The following is a 20,868-nucleotide window of genomic DNA, read 5'->3' on the forward strand; positions in this document are numbered from 1 at the left end:
TATACGAAAAACCAAAGGGATAGTTGCACGAAATCCATTTAAACTTGAATTTAGTGAACTGTATATTTTTTCCTGTTCAATGGTTTATACTATTTTTATAGGACAACTATTTGACGGAATTCTAATTTTCTACCATGTAGTTTAAAATATATCAAGACTTGATAATCATATTCTTGTGATTTATGTAATTTATATAGCCGGCTTATTTCCACAAAAACAACATGACGACTTATTTAGTGATGTCGAATTGCTTGTTATTTATTTTAATACAAAATTATAAATGTTTTATGATATAATTGTAACTTCTGCTTGAAATTAATTTTCTGAAATGCACTTCATGCAACTATCCCTTTACAAAATATTTACTTTATTATACAATTGGATACTGTTTTAGCCTATCATCGTATTTCTATGAACAAACTAGTCCTTGTTAGTTGCTAACTAACTTACTAACTACATTTCAGAGTTAGGTGAAAAACCACATTTTCCGTCAATACTTTGCAATGGCCCATATGGATTCCTGATATGTCTCTAAAGGGATAATACAATGGCCGATAAATTTATGTACACCCCAAATGATGATACACCAAATTACCCCTTCTATAGATTGGAATTCAAATTGTCACCAAAATTGTTGTGCCAACGAATAAAATACGTATTACACAACTTTGGGGACTAGTGTAATAAATAGCCCAATTTCCCCTTCCTCCCTGGATTCCTGATTATTTATAAAAAAAATCTAAATTATTTAAACTTTTATATGATCTACATTCCAATTCATCGTTTTCGTGATTCTGTATTTTGCCCTTTTTTGTGTGTGGTGAAGCTACTCTATAAATCAATTTGTCCTTCAATGTCAATCAAAATTAGTGGTAGCTGCTATTGGCTATTGGCTAACCAAGCATATAGTTTATAACTAACTTGGTCTGTCTGTCAGACTGTCTGCAACGCTCTGTGAGACATGGAAAATTAAATTTTTCTCAGCTGCTATCAAATATAGATAGCTTAAAATTCCACTGACTAATGAAATTAAAATAAAAGACGCGATGGTATGTGGGTTCTTTTGCAGTTATTTTACTGACTATTGACATATTTGGGAGATTGACTACTTTTATATGCTGTCATTCTTGATTGTTCTAACCCTATAGTATATAGGAAAAAAAATTACTAAATAATAATCTTATTTGAGTTGGTGCAATCAAAAAAGTAACATTTTATTATTTTTATATATATACAGGAAAATTGAAATTTTTTTTTTTTTTTTATTGATGTGGTACACATCAGGGAGGGGACATTGGTCTGTTTATTACATTAGTCCCCAAAGTTTTAAAATAAGGTTTCTTATTCGTTTGCTAACCAACCTTGGGAACTTTTATTGAATTTTGATTGGTTGGTTCATCAGCAGTGTGTCCAGACGTTTCAACTAATTATAATCTTCTGAATGGGTAATTTTGTGTAACATCATTGGGGATGTCCATAAATATACCGGCAATTGTCTTATCCCTTTAGATCCCTCGGTACAAATAGGTTTATTGAGTCAGTTGTTTTATCAAACAAGGATGACAAAAATCCATTAGCGAAGAGCCAAGTAAACCACAAAAATTATCTCCTGAACAAATAACATGAAGCTTTTGATGGCATACCATTAGTCAATAGTTCTATAAAAGGCTTCAATCAGAGGGCCGACTGACAAAGTGTTTTATATAGGAAATGGACGTTGGAAAAAAAATTGCCGTCTATCTATTATAGCAGCTGAGTACCTATATTAATATCAACGTTTAACTGAAATATGAAATGATAGTTAAGGAAATCATCACAAATAAATCATCAATCTATATCCAATGGCATCCGAGAAAATCGCGCTTTATCCTGAGGGCAAATAGACAAAGTAAGTTATTAAATAGTTTTTGGGGAGTTTGTTTCTTTAAATATCGCAGCTACTCAATAAATAAAGCCTATCTGTAAGTACGAACGTTTAAATCTTTAAAACAATGAATTAATTTATTATGGAGGAAAAAACCTAACGTATAATGTATAATAAAAAATGACAACACACACTACAAATGACCAATGATAGGCCAGTATACATTTTACCAATTGTCAAATACAATGTATACTGGCCTATCATTGGTAATTTGTATTGTATGTCGTCATTTTATAATAGGCAACCATGAGCTGCTTAGTTTTAAAAGAAGAACAATTAACATTTTAATATCTGCTTAAAAACTGTTGCATATGCTATTAATGACTTTGTGAAAATAATCAAGTTTAGATTCATTTTAATCTAATGCGTTTAATCTGAAAGATTATCAATTCAGGTTTATTTTAAAAGCGAAAATTTTCTATAAATAATAAACGAAGCTTTACTATAATTAGGGTCTGTACGTCTTGACTCTTTTCTTTAATGCATGATAGAATTGTCCTATCGATTTTTAACTTATGATGACGATTCCTGTTATTTAGTTAGGTACGATTTAGAAACTTGTTACAGGAAAGTCTATATCTTTTTTGTATGGTATAACTATCCTATTCCTCTGTTTCCCAGGACAACAAGGTACAAAGGTTTAAGCGAAGCATCTCTGTTCGTTTATTCCATCGTTTAATTTTAGAGCTTTTAACGGAGTTGTCATCCCAGTATTACTTTTTAAACTAATAATAAATCATTGCTCCGCTACTTATGAATAAAAAACCCCTTGTTTTGTTTTGTAATTAATTAATGTAACATATCAGACGATGTCGTTTTTGGCACTCAATTTTTTTCTACCTTGGATTCTCTGTCAAAACTTTTACCATTCTGTCTATACGTAATCTATAATACAAAGTAGCTTGATGTCTTTCCGTCAGTTTGTCCGTCTGTCCGTCCCGTCTCGGTAACCACTGAACCGATCGGATTCTACTCTTCAGGGTATATACCTATTTGTCATGTGGTGGTTTTAAGCTATTTTCTTGGGGGGTGGGACACCCTAAACCCCCAAAAAATGAAAATTCCCCCTCCCCCCAAAAAATTGTTTTTAGGCAGTTACTTCATAATAAATGGCAGCACCAGAATTACTTTTTTATTCTTTTTTTAAAATGACCTCTTGGGGCAAAGCCCCTAGAGGCTAGGGGCGAAGGCACTAGTAATATATATAGAATAATAACTCCTCTTATACCCCCAAAATATTTTTTGGGAGCTTCGCGCAATGATTTAATGCTCATTTTTTAAGTGTCAGGTAAATTATATAAAATATATGTTAACCCCCCTCCCTCATATTTAGGTTTTAATCTCCAAAATAAAAAGCTTAAACGTCCTTATCGACTATTTGCACTAAAGGAGGTGTGATAATTGACATACTTTAAACAACAGTACTTATATCATTTTTGTTGACTATGTCATTTCTTGCAATAAAATAAAGTACGTCGTTAATAAGTCAGTCGAGATTACTTCTTTCAAAATGCCAAATTGTCGACATAAACTAGCTAAAATGTATGTCAACGCAGCGTTTTCACAGATTAACAGGATGCCTTAAGTATTAATTAAATGGATATAGATAATAAATTTTGGGTCATCAATTTAGGTTGATAATATAGTCTTCAGTTATTGGTCAATGCTTCCTTCCATAGTAAGGGGATTGAATTATGTAAAGTTATAAGTGAAAAAGGGAGGGGGGGGGGGGGGTCGTTTATTAGCCAGCTATCAGGGTATGCAAAAATCTCACACAATATCCACATATTCTATATCCATTATTGATTTATGCCCACTGCTGCCAAGGCCTAACATTGGCAAATTCAAATTTAAAGTTGCATAATAGATATACTACATCTAGATGGTTAACCCCACCTCATAATCCGTCAAACTTAAAAAGGAATTTCCAAGCAGACGAGCCCTTTATAGTTTATTTCATTGATATACGAACAAATCTATAGTATAGATGTATATACAGATTACAGACTACTACCTCCCTTCCTTTTTCAAAGACCTTCTTCGTCTGCTTCTAAATTATTTTCTGCTGCTTGGCTATGTTAATATTAGCGACACCATTGGTTTATTTTCAATGACCCAATAGAAAGGTTGCACAAGGTGGTTGCAATAGGGAGATACAGTTATTTAGCCTTTTCTCCCTCTAGTGTTTTACTCTAATGATTACTTTTATTTCAATAACACGAGTGACGATATTTTCGACAATATAATTTCCCGATAGCCAAGTTTATCCTAAGAAATTCAAATATTCGGGAATAGTCCCTTTCGTTTCAACGCACCGTAAGGGGTGATTCGTCGTATTTTTAAAATGGCTTTTTATAGGTTAGGTTAGGTTAGGTTATAGCTGACTTATTATCTATGTGTTGTTATATGCTTTACATTATTCGTAGGAAGAAATTTTTATACGAAATAATTTAACCAAGAAAAGCAATATCATAAGAAATTCGACTATTTATTTTGACTCATTATGCGTATGATATGAAAAAAATATCTGCCCTTTTGTATAAAAAAATGTACAGTTTCTAACCAATAATATTGCCAGATTGTTCTTCCAAAGTAGGGGGAGAAAGTCACTCAAAAATCCACCACGTGACGTCATAAAAATGAGGGAGATTAGAGGAGAAGTAGGAAAGAAAACCTTTAAAAACGAGATGGATAATCCCTTACTTTTATGACGTCACGTGGCTAATTTTGAGTGACTTTCTTCTTCCTCTACCTTCCACTGTTTTCCTAATGGCTGATTTAGAGATTAAGTATCTAGATCATATCCTTTGTATGCATATGAAAACAGAATTCAAATGTGGAGATTGAAAAAGTTTTCATATATTGGAAAGAAGACACATATGTAACATCACAAGACACACAGAAAACTGTCCCGAATTTGTATTAATTTTGAGGAACAAGACTCCAGTTACGTCATATTTTTCTTTCCCGAAAAAGGGAAGGGGGAAAGAAAAAAAAGGGAAGGGGGGAAGAAAAAAGAGATGGGAGAAAAGGGGGTTTTCCCCATCTCTTTTGAAGAGATTTTCTTCCCCCCTTCCCTTTTTCGGGAAAGAAAAATATGACGTCACTGGAGTCTTGTTCCTCAAAATTAATACAAATTCGGGACAGTTTTCTGTGTGTCCATCACAAGTGCGGGGTAGAGCAATGGGAGAACAATAATTAAATAATCTTCAATTAAAATACTCATAGGGGATCAAACAAATTGGAGGAATAGTTTGAAGAAAATTTCTTTGTGTTTTTTTTAAACTTAAAGGTTTCATTTTAGCCTCTATAAGTTTTTTTTGTCTGTCTGTCGATAATGCAAGTGGGTAACCGATTTATTTATTATGTTCTTAAATTTCATAATCCTTTTTCTTAGTCTTCCAAGGTATAACTGTACATTTTGCTTATATAATTATGACCAGCTACGCTACTATTGGACGTTATCGTTCTTGTTTTAATCAAAATATGGTAAAATTCACAAAAGTAAATATACGCTTGCACGAATAATTAATGCACACCAATATTTAGGATAGGTATATCTATACACCGGTGAGGCAGTGCTATACACTTTAACTTTATTTAGCTGTAGGGTCTGCAGGAAGGGAAGGTACTTTGGGCTGTTTATTACACTAGTTCCCAAAGTCTTTATCATTTTCTTATTCGTTATATCAATATTTGATTAGTTGGTTCATTAAGTTGAATATCCAAACGTTTTAACAACTAATTGTAATTGTACAGAAGGGATTATTTTCTGTATCATCATCGGAAATGTACATCACTTTATCGTAAATTGTCTTATCCATTTGACTTTATTAAACTAAAACTATAGTTTCTGGCAGACAAAGTTAGTGCATTGGAAGTTTTAGAACAAATTCTGTTTAATTTATAAAAGACCAGTGTTAGATATACTTCGCTTAAAATATTGTACTTTGATGTTCATTAGAATCTTAATTCTAAAAATGAGATGAATAGGATAGTTTTATCAATATGTATGTTTGAAGAGGATGTATGGACTTTATATTGGCTATTATAGAGTTGCTGTGCTTTCTTAATCGTACCTAACTGCTACTGGAATCATCAATCAAGTTTAAAATCGACATACAATTCTACATGTATAAATCAAAGTTACCCCTTTTTACCTTTTTATAGAAAAGCTGTGCTTTAAAAAAAATACATACTGTTTAAAAATATGGAAAATCCTTTACTTTTTAAAAAATTGATTTGTGAGAAATGAAATGAAATTGTTTGGACATCGTACAAACTTTTATCCAATCTCTTTTCCTTACGGACTTTTATAATTCAGAATCTACATATTTAATTTCCTGAAAATGTTTGCCCATCTTTCCTAACTTTTTTTTCATATGCAGGAACCTTGACTCTTCAATTCAATTTAATTTGGCAAGGTCAAATGTTTTATGAAAAGTAGTATTTTTTGTTTGTTTGTAGCTTAAGATTTCGATAACGGCCGAGCCGATTCAGTTCCATATTTGAACACATAGTTCACGGGACAGATTGAAGGTATTCTATTTTTGAATTAAGTTTTGGGTGGTTTCATGCTATTTTTTTGTCATTTCCCACTTCTTCTAATATTAAACCCCTAAGTGATGGGGCGCAGCCGATAGTATGTAATAATACGTTGGAATGTTTTAAAATATTGCTGCTCTATCAGACACGTGACATCAGCGAATGTCTTGGCTAAGAAATGACAGGCAAATTACATTCAAATATAAATAAATTTTCTAAAAGCCCCTTTGAATAATTGGGTCTTTAACTGAAAGTATGTCCATATTAAACAACCTCATTTGAGTAGCTTTTTATGAGTGTTATATAAAAACACGGAAAATGTTATGGATTTTGTCATCCTTGTTTAATCACATAAAAATGTCATGGAATAAATATTTGTTAGTGATTTTTCTACATTTATATTTGGTATTTTTCCATCGTTAGTATGGAAATAGAAAAAATATACGAAAGTATAACAAGAACGAAAACGATCATGGAAACGGGAGGTCATTATGTCACTTTGCAGTTTTATTTAGTTTTGTATTTTGTATATGCTGTCTACCTTACCCTTAGTCAGGGAGGGAAAGGATATTGGGCTGTTTATTACACTAGTCCACAAAGTCATGAAAAAAATGTTTTCTTATTCGTTGGTTTAACAACCTTGGGGACTTTTTGATTGGTTTGTTCATTTAGTTGAGTGTCCGAACGTTTCAACCACTAATCTAAGGTAAAAAAAAGTGGTCATTTTGTAAATCATTATTGGGTATTTACATCAATTTATCGGCCTTTGTCTTATCCCCATAGATCTCTGAAACTTAGTACTGGCGTAAAAACTATGATTATAGAGAATAATATCTTTAACTGAATTGATTTGCATGTTATAAAATCTCTTAGGTCCTTACAAAAGAATTTGTATTTGTAGAAACTAAAGCTTGCAAGATGTATGATAAATCTTTTTAAAAATATTCCTATAATATATTTCGAGTGACGAAGCAACTCTACAACTCAGTATGTTAGATAACCCATAGGCGTCCAAGGGGGGGGGGTAATGGGGCGATTACCCCCCCCCCCAAACGAATTTTTTGACGAAAAGAGTCAACCGTTACGGAATGACTGACTCTAATTATAAAAAAGCTTCGCTTTAAAAAAAAAACTAAATTAGTTTTGCACTTCAATGGCCTTTGTAAAGAAAATAAGGTTTGTTTTATAGACAAACAGATCATATAAAACAAGGACTAGTTCATTCACATGAGGCGGAGCATAAAAAAAATTAGGGATCTAAAGGGTAAAGGGATAAGGCAGTGGCCGATTAATTGATGTACATTCCCTGTAAATTACCGCATCTGTAGATTCAAATTAAAAGTTGAAACGTTTGGACACTCAACTGAATGAGCCAATAAAAATTAATAAAAGTCACCAAAGTTGTTGAGCCAACGAATAAGAAAACGTAATTATAAAACTTACACCTACCTCTCTGTGAAAAAAGTACTTCATAAAACAATTTATTACAGATAAATTGTATTCTGAAGAAAAAAATCTATTTACAACCTTATTAATGTTTGATGTATGGCTTAAAAAGCTTCTTTTAAAAGCACTACAAAATCGTTGCAAATATATAGACATTGTTCTTATTTACATAGAAGATCGAATATATTGGGAAGGGGCCCTTTTAAAGTTAAAGAAATTCATAAAAAAAACTGTGTTTCTGCTGCCCTGGTAATGTTTCATGCATGGTTAATTCAAGACTTGTTGTCATACTTATTGCACATCATAATCATAACAACAGGATAAATTTCAAAGTTGCGCAGCAAAAACAATATTAATTTATGGTGGTTGTTAAAATTTAAGTTAACTAAAGGGTCTATATTAAAGGGTGTAAAGAAGGGCAGAAAAAGAAGCCTAAACCCATCACAGGACTGAAATATAAAAACAAAATTGCCTAAAAATATAGGTTTTTTTTTTTGAAGTAAACTATGAAAATTACAGACAAACGACCAGATATGTGAATTTTAGAGAAGCCTCGCAGCTAAGGTTTTTTTTAACAAGGTTAGGGTTACTAACAAGTGCGTGCACCTATATTTGATAGGGGGTTAATAAGGGTAATAAGTACTCTTTCAAATTAGGGTATTAAACAAATCCAAATGGTCTACCTTTCTGGATTTAATGATATTTAAACTTACATATTAAATTAAATAGAATACGATATTTAATAGTTTATAAAAATTATTTTTTATCTATCTATCTATAACTATAGCGGCTACGTCTCTAGATGCCTTTCAGGGTATTATATTAAAGAGGGTTGGTTAGGGTGTGTGGGGGGTGCGGGGGGGGGGTAGGTTTCAAGAGGCAATTAATAATAGTTGGTTTGAGCTACCCTTCCCTAAAAAAGAAAAATAATATCTTATAGGCACCTATATAAAGCTTCACTCTAAATGAGAGCCCAAAATTTATTACAGTTGAAAAGATCTTTCGAATCATACATACAGACATCCTAGCATTTTAATAAAATCATTCTACTTAATGCATTTTAACAAATCATATGTAAAACTCAATGGGTTTTATACGCGAATATTACGCTCAGCCTTATATAACATGCTTTCAATGAATTTATTATTACATGGATCTTACAACAGATTTTCATGTTCTGTAATAAAGTGAACTCTGTAGCGGGCTAAAATAAAGATTTCTCCCCTTTACCCTTACATCTTTTCTCCTACTGGATAAACGGCCTGACCATTAAATTCGATGGGAAATTGCAACCTAAATTGACGCCAATTTTTCCCTGTCATAATATCCACATATATTCTACATCCATTAAGCTTTCTCAGTATCATAAAATTACCCAAACTTGTAAAGAAGGTGCGGATCTACGCAAGTAGGGGCCATTGAGTCAGATCAAATTATACAACTTACCTTTTAAATTTAGTCGAAGAATAGGATCTTCCAAAAACAGTATGTAGAAATGTAATAACAAATTTTAACTTTATTTTAACAATAGTTCCACATGAAAAATGGCAAAAAACCCTCCAGCACTTTTAGAGATGGTTATAGGAAGGGACCAGTTTTACTGTTGAGACTTTTTCTTCCATAAAATATAGTTTCAAGTCCAGAGAACTTGCCAGGCTGGGGAAGGGGGAAGGGGGGAAGGTGGGGGTAAATATTAAGGAATGGAGAATAAGAGAGCAGAGAAGGGGGTAAATAGGAAGGGGAAGGATGGGTGAAATTTCACCATGTTATCATTTTTACTTTATCTCGACTAATCTAACTAAAAAATCATTTTTTTCATTAACTTTTTTGACCAATTTAACAAAAATCACAATAAGACAACATGAATTATTTTTTTTTTGGTTGTTTACAATGAATTACTGTTTTGTAATCAGCAATGGATGAAAAATTGTTATAATTTTGTTTTCTCTAGAATATTTTGGTTAAAAACTACTATTGACAAATATTAAACTTCCTTGAAAATTGTAGACCAGCCGTTTATGATATCTTACCAGACATACATACAGACAGTCATTGCATGTTAAGTATAGCAGAGAGATAGGGGACAATAGGCTGTTTATTACAAAAGTCCCAAAAGTTTTATAATAAATTTTTCTTATTCGTTGGCTTTACAACTTTGGGGAGTTTATTGAATTTTGATTGGCTGATTTATTAGGTTGAGTGTTCAAACGTTTCAACCACTTATTTTTTGTATCATAATTAGGGAAATACATCAATTTATCGGCCATTGTCCTATCCCTTTAGATCCCTAAGTATAGTCTAAAATCATTCTGATATGTGAAAGTTCGCCCATCCCAGACAAGAGCGATAAAAAGGTATGTTGGGGGAGGGAGAAAAGAGGAGAAAATAAAGTAGAGTAGAGAAACCAGGGGGAAAATCTTTCACAGATAAAATCACTCTTGCGGGCTTTTTTAGATGAACCAACACACTACTACCATGCCACTTACACAGGGCAAAGAAGTTTGGTGGAGGCGGGGTTGGTTATATAAATGGCAGTCTAGTTATATGATGATTAATATGCTTGTTATATAATCAGTTTGTTAAATAAAGGTTTTGTTTTAATTTTTTTCTTTAATATTTTAATATAAAGTGTAAAAGAATCATTTTTTTATACCCTATTTAATTTTAATTGCGTCTTGAAATAAGTTGACATTTGTCCCCACTTGTTTTGAGCTATTTGGCAGGGAGGGAGGGGACAACTGGTTGTTTATTACACTAGTCCCCAAATTTTTATAATAACGTTTTCTTATTTGTTGAACAACTTTGGGGACTTCAGTTTATTTTTTTTTATTGGTTGGTTCATTATGTTACACGTTTAATCACTAGTTATTATGTACAGAGGGGTAATTTATCATCGTTGGGAATGTATATCAATTAATCGGTATTTGTCTTATCCCTTTAAAATTCCTGGCTATTTGGTGCATTTTTTAGTGCGCGCACACACAGATTCACACACAAACAGACACACACACACACCCACAAATACACACTCACACCCACAAATACACACTTACACACACACACACACAAAGAAAACACACCCCCATATCTAATTTAGAAACTTGAATTGTAGGATGTATTCCTTGACCACTTTTACGCATCAGGTTATGGTATACATACATATTTAGTAACTTGGGAAAGTAGTTTTTTAAAAGCGAAGCTTTTCTATATTTAGGGTCGGTCCGTACGTCCGTCCGGATAGCTTTTTTCGTTAATTTAGGCATGTTAGAATTGTCCTATCGATTTCAAACTTTGCATTGTGATTCCTTTAGTAGTTAGGTACGATTTAGAAAGCGTAGCAACTCTATAATCATTACCAGATTGTCCGTACGTTCATTTAAAACATGTTAATTTTTTAAATTTTTTAACAACAAATTTTTATGTGATATAATTATCCGATTAATCTGATTTATGGTATATTGATTCCTGGGACAATAAAGTATAATGTTATAATGCGAAGCAACTCTATATTCAAGTACTAAAAATGTAAGTATGTTCATAAACAATATCCTGTATCAAGCATTTTTTCAACAAATTTACTTACGATTTTGCTTCGACTCGTGTACATTTATATTCTGATTATTCAATTCTGACACTATACAAGTGTTAATTTCCGTTTGTCCTACTGAGCTTCGCTTTTATGGATGTTGTCATCCTTGTTTTTAAAAAAGGATAGTACGTAAATTTAAAAATTTATATCTATCCTATAAATTAAAGTACAAGGATTTTTTGCCTGTGGCTTAAGATTTTGATAACTACTGAACCAATTGAGTTTTCCATTTAATTGAAGTTTCAAAAAGGTCCCAGGGCGGTTTTAGGCTATTTTTCTGTCCTGTCCTTTCCTATCAGTTTTTGTACAAAGTCTCTAGATGCTAGGAGGGCATCCGCTAGTAAAAATAATATGGGTATAAAAATGTGTGTTCGGTAAGATTTCTTTATGGGGTGGGCAACTTTTAGAAAGTTTATGTTGGTCTAGCTCAATTCTAAGACTTGGCGAGATGTGATGTCAAACTGCCCTCCGCTCCCCTAAAAAATATGCCTCCCCCCGCCCCCAAGAAAATAAATGTGAGTGTTTTAGGTTGTCCCTCTCACTTTGAAAGAAGCCCCTAGAGATTAGGGTTAAATAGGGTTAAAACACTAGTTGTTAAAAAAACTTGAACATTTAAAATTTTTGTGTTTAATTATATATTTAAAATGTGAAATGTTTGTTTATAAGGCGTTTTCTATATTAGTTACTTTTGTGTGTATTTAAATTAAAGATAAAAAAGTTTCATTAAAACAAAAATAATTTTATATATATTAATATTATATCATGATCACGAAAATCATGTTCAATATTGCTTCGGTTTCTTCTTTCAATTAAATTAATTTTCGTACATCTATAAAAGTCATATACGTGGTTTGTCGTTCCCCAAATTTTTGTCATTTTCATTGAGATTTATTTTTTTATTTAAATCTTGTTTCAGCGAATTTCTAATTAAAGGAATTTTTGTTTATAAAATACACAAAAATGATTGAATTTTACATATTTTAAATTAAGAAAGGGTATAAAAAAGTAGCCAAACACCTAAAAAAATCGGAGTTACGTGAGCCTGAGGACAAAGTGAATCAAGCAAATGTTCGGTTGTAATAAAGAAAGAGAGGAAGAAAAAAAGACTGTTCTATACCTGATTCTCTTTGGAAAATAATACCTTGAAAATAAAACCAGCCATCTATCTTCAATAGCAGCAGAGAAACTAAACACTATTTGAATATTAAAGAAATAAGGCTACTTTTCATTTCATCTGTGAACACAAACATCCCTTGGAAAAAGGAGAAATCTAATTTTGCTACTATTTATTACCCACAAAGTTAATGAATTTTGGAATAATAGATTTTCGGATCTAGTGCAGGTAAAATGTTCCTGATACTGTACTGATTAATTCCAAAAAGCTTAAAACTTTAAAGGCTGAACTCGGCCAAACGGTTAAGTGTATAGATTATGCTCGCTCAAAATTTGAACCGACAAAAGGAAGCATACACATAAACTGGAATAGTCATTACTTTATAATGCACAGTTATCTCGTAGAGGACATACATTAGTAAAAAGACTTATTTAGGCGTTTTTCTTCAGTGAAGCTTTCCCTGTGTCGGCTTGGCATGTACATTCAGTCGTTTGGCAGCTAGTAGCCTTTTGATTAATAGATTTTTTGGATTTAATCGTTACCAGGAACATTTAACCATGAACTGCATTATATCCAGATTTTCTAGCCAAGCGAATAGGAATGCACAGTTTTTTTTATAATCAACAGACATAAGAGGGCAGGGGCGTCCAAAACTAATTTACCCCGGGGGTAAAATTTTTTGGGGGGGGGTAATTTAATTATGTAAAAAAAGCACCTACCTAATCTATTAAGTTAATAAGTACTATCCTATAACATAAAGTAGTAAGTAAGGTTTATTTGACTATAGCTTCAGATTTCATTACTTTTAATACTGAGTTCTCCTTTTTAGGAAAGCTTCACATAGATCCCATGATGGTTCCACACTATTATAGGTCAATCCTTTGAGTGGTTTTAGGCTATTTTTCTCCTCCCTTTTTACCCTTTAGAAAACACGAGTTCTTAGATGCTAAGGGCGCCACTACTATTCAAATATATAGTAGTATCTCATTCTTTAGAACATAAAAATACAATAATTAACTCACTAACCAATGAACCAATATGATTATACTTTAAAGTGAAGCGTCTTATAGGTCCTGGTAAGTTTTATAACTAGTTTTGAGACACCCTGACATCCTCCCAAAAGAAATCGCCTATAGAAATTCTTTTTCATTATTTAATGAAATATTTAATTTAGTTAGGTATCTATTTTATGGAATCTTCAGTGCTTTACAATTACATCATAGATCCCCGGGATGGTTTTAGCCCTTATAAAGGCCCAAGCAAATAAAACATGATCAAACTTTTAAATTTTTTGTTATCATGGTTAAGAACTGTTTTAACTGGTTGGACTATATTGGGGTATAGTCCCTTTTGTGGCAACGCTCTTTAAGGGGCGTTTCTTCGTTTTTTTCACACATGCTTCTCTCCTATTTCTAGCCCCTGCGGGGGGCCAATTGCTTAACCATTTGGGGCAATCACCTAAACCAATATAACCTATCCTAAAATAAACTATCAGTAAAATTTTTTTTAAAGAACATTCAATTTGGGGGGGGTATATACTAGGGTGGGTCGATTTTGGACATTTTTTTTCTGAGGCCAAAGCGGGGATCTGCACTCAATTTATATAGATATAATACACCTCTGGATGATTTAAAATTTATCCTAAGTCTTAAAAACCGCTGACGATAAGACATTCAATTGTATAGCTATTTGTAAATGGGAGTCAAAAATTTATTGAATCAGAACTATGGCTTCATGGTGCTCCCTGGAAAGGCCTTGAGGAGCCTAGTCAGGTTCTTTTGTCCGTTTCAAAAAATCTCGTTCCTAGCCTGAGAAAATCTAAAAAACCTCTGCAAATTGGACAATTCTCAATAAACCTTAAAAAATTGTGTTTTTTTAGTGATTTCTAAGGCTAGGAACGAGATATTTTGAAATGGACAAGTGTTCCTGATTCAGCTCCTCAAGGCCTTTCCAGGGAGCACCATGAAGCCATAGTTCTGATTAAAAAAAAAAATTTCAATGTCGTCTTTGCATACTAATAAGTAATGAATTATATTTTTAAGTGGTCGTGTTCTAAAACTCAATTTTTTAAAATTATTTTTTGGTCAGAAATGTTTTTAAGGTTAATTTTATCTGTTGCATATCCCCGCTTTGTCTAATTCCGATATGAACCCGCCCTAGTAAATACCCCCCCCAAAAAAAATTTTTTAAAGAACATTTATTTTGGGGGGGGGTAATTACCCCCCCAAAATGGTTTGGGGGGGGGTAAATACCTATATATGCCTTGGTATAAAATTGTAAAGGGAAATTACATAAACATTATACATTCCCTAAATGATTTTTATGAGACTACAAATTATTCAATGCTAGCTATGCTATGCCCCTAAAGGCCTCTAGTGACACTTAATGAGGTGGGAGTTAAATTAGAAAACCCAATTGTCATTTTAGATTTAAAAAGAAAAAGATTTAGAATTTACTTTTTTTTGTTTGGGGGAGGGGCGTCGACTCCAAATCTCCGAATTTTTAATTTTAGTTTAAGAATTAAATATTTTTTGTTTGGGGGGGGTTATTTTTTTCCAAATCCCTAAAATAGTCATTAGCTTTCCAGGGACCTATGATAAGCTACCCTGTAAAGAAGAACCATAGCAGTTCAGAGGTTAGCGAGAACCTATGGTACAGACAAACGAACACCCTGATACTTAAATATAAGTATTTGTTGAACATAAAACAAATGTTGTTCTCAGTTTCTAAATCAAGTTATACTTGGGTGCTATTATTATATCGACCTATATAACATAATTTGCGTGATAATCAGGGTGTGAGGGGACATTGAGCTATTTATTACACTAGTCCCTAAAGTCGTTTAACGTTTATTGTTAGCTTAACAACCTTGAAATCTTATTAAATTTTGATTAATTTCAACCACTAATTGTGATCTACTAAAGCGGTAATTTTGTGTATCGTAATTGGGGATGTACATCAATTTATCGGCCATTGTCTTATCCCTTTATATCCCTGGTAATAATCTTGACAAAAATATTAGGTATCTCGAGTAATGTTTTTAGTAGCGAAGTTACACTATAACTCAACTATCCGTTTGTCTGTCCGTCAATCTGTTTAAAGTAAAATTAATTTACATCCTATTAAAGAATGACGGGTTCTTTTTTATGACGAAGCGTTTTTAAATTTTGACTGTTTCAAATAAAATTGAAAAGTGACACTCTTTTTTTAAAATTGAGTATGAACAAAATGGATTTAGAATATTGGTTGCTAATGTGGACATCATTGATTGGTCAATTCGTTCTTCCAGTAGGAGGGGAGTAGATTACATGAAATCTGGAGCAACATCCAGTACAAATATATATCGAATGCTAGCTATTGGCCGTCCTTTATTTATGAATGCCATCTCAGAGATCTAAAGGGATAAGACAATGGCTGATAAATTGATGTACATCCCCAATGATGACACACAAAATTACCCCATCTGTAGATTAGTGGTGGTTTTGACATTCAACTTTATGAATCAACTAATTAATATTCATTAAAAGTCCCACAGTTGTTGAGCTAACGAATAAGAAAACGTTATTATAAAACTTTGGGGACTAGAGTAGTAAACAGCCCAAAGTCCTCTGGCTTCCTGGTGCTATCTACTTTATATCAAGAGCAAAACTTGAATGTCAACGCCAGGACTAACAGGGTGAATAAGATCAGATAATTGAGGACCAGTCCACCATTCACTGCAACCCTTCAGGGTGGGAGGGGACATTGGGCTGTTTATTACACTAGTCCCCAAAGTTTTATGATAACGTTTTCTTATTAGTTGGCGTAACAACTTTGGGGACTTTTATTGCATTTTGATTGGATGGTTGATGAAGTTGAGTGTCCAAACGTTTCAACCACTAATTGTAATCTACAGAAGTGGTAATTTTGTGTATCATCATTATATGTAAATAAATTTTTCGGCAATCGTCTTACCCCCGTAGATCCCTGGCAACCCTTTACAACAGAAAATGCCAATTTATTTTCAGTGCAGCAATTAATTAATGTTCGAAAATGATAATATTACAACTTACTTTAAAAGAGCTGTTTAGATGTTAGAGGGTATTTTTCTAATCTCAATCTTTAAAAACCCTCACATTGTCATAAAAATTTAAAATTACATTAGATTACCCCCACAATTTTTCCCTCCTAAAAAAACTTGGACGTCACAGACATAATTAACAAAGGAATTAAAAGTTTTTTTTTTTTTATCACAGTTGAAGTTTCAGTTAATAGGCCCTTGATATATGAGCCCTCAAGAAAACAACGAAAGGATTCAGTAATCATAAGTTTTCATGAAAAAACATATAGTTTTACCGATTCCACCAATTCAAATTGTGCCGTACTAACATGCTTTTCCAACTCCAATTATAATTTAAAACAATTATTTAAGTACTTATATACAAAAATGTAATAAAACATAAATAGTTATTTATTAGAATATTGTTTTTAAATAAGTACACAGTAAGCAAAAGAAATGAAGCTATGTGGAACAAAAAACACATAATTATAAAAATTTAGAAATATATAGGGAGCATCTAGCGGCAAAATTGTAAACTACATTAAATAAAAGTTTTAGTGCTTTTAAAAAAAAATTCCTCACTTTATGGTTATTTTAGAAGGGTTAACTCACCCCCACCCCCATTACCGTCCATTAAAATAAACCTAGCACCAGCTCAGAACACATATGAAGCTTCTTAGAATATTTTAGAACATCGGTTTTGGAGATCTTATTGAGCATATTAACACACATAGACACACCCTGAATGTAGTCTACAGGATGTATCATCAAAAATAAAATCTGTAATTTACCAAACATTATATATACTTGTTGCTAATGTATATATGTACAAAACATTTTCACCTGTGCTTAGCTTCTGTAACTCTGTTTTTCTCTATGTATACGTCATTCAAAATGTGTATTATGTTATTTCTAACCCAAAAGAAGGCATTTTAGAAACACGATGCTTATCAACTTTTGAGGCTGGTCCGTCTGGAAAATTTAAATGGAAATTTAAATGGTGATTCTTTAAACGATTAGGCCCTATGCAACAAAGGAAGTATATTTATTATCAAGTCTATAGAAGTTAAAGATTTGTTGTGTAAACAGATTTATAGTATAGATGTATATACAGATAACTACCTCCCTTCATTTTTCAAGGACCTTATTCGTCTGCTACCAAATTGTTTTCTGCTAAATTGCTGAGTTATTTCACACCACACCATTGGTTGATTTGCAATGACCCAATTAAGAGCCAGCACAAGACAGTGCGATGGGGAGATTTATTTAATTATTAATTATTTAACCCTTTTCTTCTCTAATGTTGTGTATTGTTTTAATGGATGTTGTCATCCTTGTTTATCTTTCATTTTTACATCTTTGGAATTGCTACAGAATTATATACTAAAAACATCCTTTTCTATAAAGTAATAGGATTTTTTTAGGCGAAGCTTTTCTGTAATTAGAGTCGGTCCGTCCGTCCGTAACGGATAGATTTTCGTTAATTTATGCATGTTAGAATTGTCCTATCTATTTGAAACTTTGTATGATGATTCATGTAGTAGAAGGTACGTATTAGAAAGCGTAGCAACTCTATAATCGTTACCAGAATGTCTGTACGTCCATTTTAAACATGTTGTTGTCATCCTTGTTTTGTATGTAGCATAAGATTTCTATAACTACTAAACCGAATTGGTTCTCAATTTTATGCAAGCTTCATATTTAAGTTTAGTTCTAAACTATTTTCTTACTTCAAAGAATACAGAGCTCTAATATTCTAGCCGCTACAAATACTTTGAAATAAACTAAAATACATCTGATAACAAATATTATGACCTCCCATAGTTGCATGACCACAGAATAGCTGAATTATTAGAATGGATTTATTATTACTTGGATCTTACACCAGATTTTCATGGTCTTTGATAAAGTGAAACTAGCAGCGGGCTTAAATAACGATTAGTCCTTTCCACTCCCTTAACCCATCCCCTACCCATTGAACGATTTCCATTGACCACAATATTTTTCCAGTCATAATATCCATGTATATTCTACATCCATTACTATTATTAACTAAAATACACCTAATCAATAATTCTAATAGATTGATAACAATCAAGGCAAGAGTAAAAATTCATTTTGTTATATGTTATTATATGTAAAGTACCCACATTCTATTATGAAGAAAATCAGGCGGAAAGGGGACACTGTTTATTTCACTAGTCCCAAAAATTTTACAATATCGTTTTATATTCGTTGGCTTAAGAAATTTAAGGGACATTTATTGTATTTTGAGATGTTTGTTCATTAAATTGAGCGTCCAAACGTTTCAACCACTAATTGTAATCTACAGAAGAAATAAGTTTGTGAATCATTATTTGGGAAATTATCTTATCCCTTTAGATCCTTGACTAAAATACACCTAATCAATAATTCTAATAGATAGATAACAATCAAGGCGTGAAGGAGAAAATATTCTTGTTTTTCAAAGACGGATATTTATTCTCAAAAATAAATGAAAACCCGTGAAGTTAGTACATGTATAATACAGGGATCTACAGGGATAACACAATAGCCGACAAATTGATGTATATCCCCAATGATAATACTCAAAATTACCCATTATGTAGAATTATACTTAGTGGTTAAAACATTAAACTAAATGAACCAACCAAAATTCTATAAAAAAACCCCACAATTATTGAACCAAAGATTAAGAAAACTTTGGGTACTAGTGTAATAAACAGCAAAATGACCCGTCCCTCCCTGGTATGCTTATGTTTGTGTAGGTATCATAAAAAATTAAATTAATCCTTGTTATTTCTGTACACTATGTTTACATTTCTAGCTTGCACAACCCAATCAAAATTTTATTAAAGTTCATAATGTTTTTAAACCAACCAATGAGAAAGTATCTTTATAAAATTTTGGGGTCCAGCTTAATATACACTATCCAAACTCCCAAACTCTCTCCCTACACTTTAAAAGTTATGAATACTGCTGCTATGCCAGGCACATGACATTAATTTGATTAAAAAGAATTCCTGTGTATTTTTTTCATGAAAATCTTATATATCTGTTGCATCAGATGCTAACAAATGCATAGACATAAACAATATAATGGATATTTAATACATGGATATTTTAACAGGGAAATTTTTGTAGTCAATTGAGGTTGCTAATATAGTCCTCAGATATTGGTCAGTGCGTTATTTTATGGTAAGGGGAGGGTTTAGGGCCATAGAGTAGTGGGGGTATCTTTATGTTAGCCAGCTGTTAGAAACATTTTATCAGGGTATGCGAGAATCTCTCAAAATATCCACGTAATCTTTATCCATTGAGACAGTATACAATTATGTAAGTTTTTAACTTTAGATAAAGAATTATACCGAAGACTTCGTCGATAGCCTTAAGGGGCTTTGCCTTCATCGAAAATCTTGCATACCAAAATGTCCTACATCTATAAAAATAGCCTAAAACCATGAGATGAACAGCTAGAGGAATTCATCCATACTAATTGACGGAAAGACTTATCTTATGTATCTATGTATTGTAGATAATGCTAATAATGAATATGTGATTTGAATTTATAATTAGAAGATGTTTAAACATGGGCTTGGGCTGTTATGTCTGTCTAAAGTTCTAAACTTACAAATCTCATGAAACAAGGATGGCAACATCCATAAAAGTGAAGCTCTGAAAAGTTAGGACACACGAACATTAACACTTGTAGAATGACATAATTAAATAAGCAGAATATTAATGCATAAGTCCAAAAAAATTGTAAGTAAATTTGTTGAAAAACTGCTTATACAGTTTAAGGACATTTTTAGGACTTGATTATATAGAAATGATTTGCTTACAACATTGTACTGTATTGTCCTAGAAATCAGTATTCCAAAAACCAGTATTTTTTGGTTTCTTGTTAGAAAAGTAAAAAGGATTAACATGTTTTATGTCAACATGTCATTTTTTATTCGGCTCTACATAAGTTGCTTTTTATAAATATTTCCTTCTTACTTTCTTATCCTTTTGCCTGCCCCCCCCCCCCCTCTTCCGTAAAAAGCAAGTTGCCTCTGCACACAGGGGGGATTTTTAATTAAGGGCATCTTAAGGAATAGTATACTAATAACTTATAGGTAAAATTATTGACGTTCATGGGCGGGGGGGGGGGGATGTGGTTAAGTGGGTTGAATGCCCCCTTTACGAGTGTAAGCCTCTGAATTACAGAG

The 20,868-nt window shown here is 32.4% G+C and overlaps 1 protein-coding gene across 1 annotated transcript in view; it reads right to left on the reverse strand.

Moving 5' to 3' along the window:
- Positions 1-9,519, reverse strand: part of LOC145321634 (sodium/hydrogen exchanger 9B1-like) — a 70,845-nt gene extending 61,326 nt beyond the window's left edge. The window contains exon 1 of the mRNA XM_080163120.1: positions 9,362-9,519. The gene's annotated coding sequence lies outside the window, so the exon portion shown is untranslated. The remainder of the gene's footprint in view (positions 1-9,361) is intronic.
- Between the last annotated feature and the right edge of the window lie 11,349 nt (positions 9,520-20,868).

Source organism: Acartia tonsa, chromosome 6 (assembly GCF_053477335.1).
Source record: "Acartia tonsa isolate MP-2025a chromosome 6, ASM5347733v1, whole genome shotgun sequence".
NCBI lineage: Eukaryota > Metazoa > Arthropoda > Copepoda > Calanoida > Acartiidae > Acartia > Acartia tonsa.